At 48.9% G+C, this 2,378-nt stretch overlaps 1 non-coding gene across 1 annotated transcript; it reads right to left on the bottom strand.

The window, feature by feature from the left end:
- Window positions 1-544: 544 nt before the first annotated feature.
- Window positions 545-626, bottom strand: TRNAS-GCU. The gene has a single exon. It is a non-coding gene; the product is annotated as a tRNA-Ser (tRNA).
- Window positions 627-2,378: the final 1,752 nt, after the last annotated feature.

Below are 2,378 nucleotides of genomic sequence, written 5' to 3'. Positions count from 1 at the left end.
TCTCTCCCCCACAACTCAGCAGCTGGAAACACACCTGGAGGACAAAGACTGAACTGAACTGATTCAGAAATCAGAAGAGAATAATAACAATAATACTTGCAAACCAAAGTCCCCAAACAGACTAGTATTGGTTTTCAGCAGAAAATTTTCAGTTTGGGGAATTTTGTTTTCTCAGTCAGACCTTGCCAAGGGAAGCAGGGAGAAAACGTTTGAGTTGCCTCCTTCAGAACAGCTTGGCCTAGACACTAGCTCTGGTTCACAGCTCTGGCCTTGCTCGAGTTGAGGGTATTTTAATAATTTGGGCAGGTCCCAGGGTGTTTGGGGGAGATGATGAGGATGTTCCCTTTGGAGAAAAAAACTAAGAAATACAGCACTAGAGAATTTTTTTTTAAAGAAATCTGGGATTTAGACATTTTATTTAAAGCAAGGGAATTCTGAGTTTCTGAGAGGGTTTTTGTATGCAAGAAGCAATGTTGTTTGATCTGTCATTGTACCAAAGGGGGAGATGGTTGTCTACAAAGGAGGGGTGAAAACTAAATGCATGTGATGAGAATGGGATTCAAACCCATGCGTGAAAAGCACAATGGATTAGCAGTCCATCACCTTAACCACTCGGCCACCTCATCTGAATTGTCCAAAAAAAGACAGAAGGAGAAATCTAAGGCCAGCAGAGATAGGGACAATAAGGAGTTTTTAAATACTAAGCGGAAGCAGGGGCTGAATGAGCTCCTTCCTCACATCTAGTGAGGAGCTGGGGGAAAGACTTCAGGAACAGACCGTGTTTGCATAGACACACCTACTCTGCCTAGCTATGCTGCATGATGGGGCCACTTTCCCAAAATGAACAGTTTTGGCTGGTGGTGGGTTACAAATCATCAGTTCTCAGCCTGAGTCCTTTGCTCTTAATCCTGAGGAAATTGTCCTACCATGGGGCCATTTCCCACCTCTCTTTCCTATGGAAGCACAATTTTCGTTGCACAGACACAGGAACAGCAAGATCTTTCTCTGTCCCTTGTGCAAAGCAGGGGGCTAAATTCCATGGAAACAATGGACAAGCAGGGGGCCCTGGGCACACCGGGGCCTCACAGGCTTTGCTTGTGTTTGGATTCTGCAAATCCGACATGGCAATACTGATTTGGGCACTATTCCCCTCTGCACATCCAGCCCTGGCAGTGAGATGTTCCCTCTCCTCTTTCTTTATGCCCCTGTTGTTATTTCATGGATTGTCTGGGATGGGGGAAAAGCTGAGTTCACTCCAGGTGGAGGGGGAAAGAACTCTGAAAATCCCAGGATCCAACCCCCGCTACCAGGATCACTGAGGTGCTGGGAATCTGCATGGGAAAGGGACTGTGTGAATTGTCAAGGTGGGGAATGAATAACAATTTACAACAAAAGCCACCTCAATAATCACTGACACAGGCTAAACCTGCTGCAGATAGAAGGGAAACAGGGAGTGATTCTTTGCTGTTCAGCCATGGAAACAGTGACCCAATTGCACCGCAGTGAGCTGTCTTTGGCAATAAAGTTTCGACTGTTCAACTCCAACGTGAAATCAGTCCTACTGTATGGAGCTGAAACCTGGAGGACAACCAAAACAACCACCAGGAAGATCCAGACCTTCATTAATAGCTGCCTCAGAAGGATTCTCCAGATCCGCTGGCCAGACACCATCAGTAACATCCACCTCTTGGAGAGGACCTATCAACTCCCAGCAGAGGAAGAAATTAGAAGGAGAAGGTGGGGCTGGATAGGACATACATTACGCAAGCAGCCAACCAACATCACCAGACAGGCACTGCGGTGGAACCCCCAAGGCAAGTGGAAAAGAGGCCGTCCAAGAAATACCTGGCGACGCGACCTTCAGGCTGATAGCAAAAAAATGGGCTATACCTGGAACCAGCTAGAGCGAATGGCCAGGATAGAAGACTCTGGAGATCTGTGGTTGGCGGCCCATACCCCGATTGGGGTGACGGGCATGAGTGAGTGTGAGTGAGTGTGAATGTGCTGGGGAAAGCTGGACTTCACAGGCAGGTGGAAAGAGCAGATCCTAGAAACACCTAGAGCTCCCCACAGCACTTCTGCCACCAGGGTCAGGTGTTGAGCGATTCACAGTGCCCCCCGACACATTACCTTCCAGCAGGGGGTGGCAGCACCCCCCACCCAATGCAGGGGAGAGGGTTGAGTGTATCTCTGCACCCTGAGTCCTGGGCACCCACTCTCTCTGCCCCACACATCGAATCTGGCCCTGCTGCAAAGTGACCCCTATGAACAAGTAACCTCCAGGAGAGCAGGACTGGCACTCAGAGAGGGGAATGGGCTTCTCGTGAAGCTTATAGGTCACAGGATGTGCTGGGAACAGGATGGCTCTGAGTGTAACC

Source organism: Mauremys mutica, unplaced genomic scaffold (assembly GCF_020497125.1).
Source record: "Mauremys mutica isolate MM-2020 ecotype Southern unplaced genomic scaffold, ASM2049712v1 Super-Scaffold_100186, whole genome shotgun sequence".
NCBI classification, from domain to species: domain Eukaryota; kingdom Metazoa; phylum Chordata; order Testudines; family Geoemydidae; genus Mauremys; species Mauremys mutica.
The sequence above is the reverse complement of the archived record's forward strand: the minus strand, read 5'-3'. Positions and strand labels throughout refer to the sequence as shown.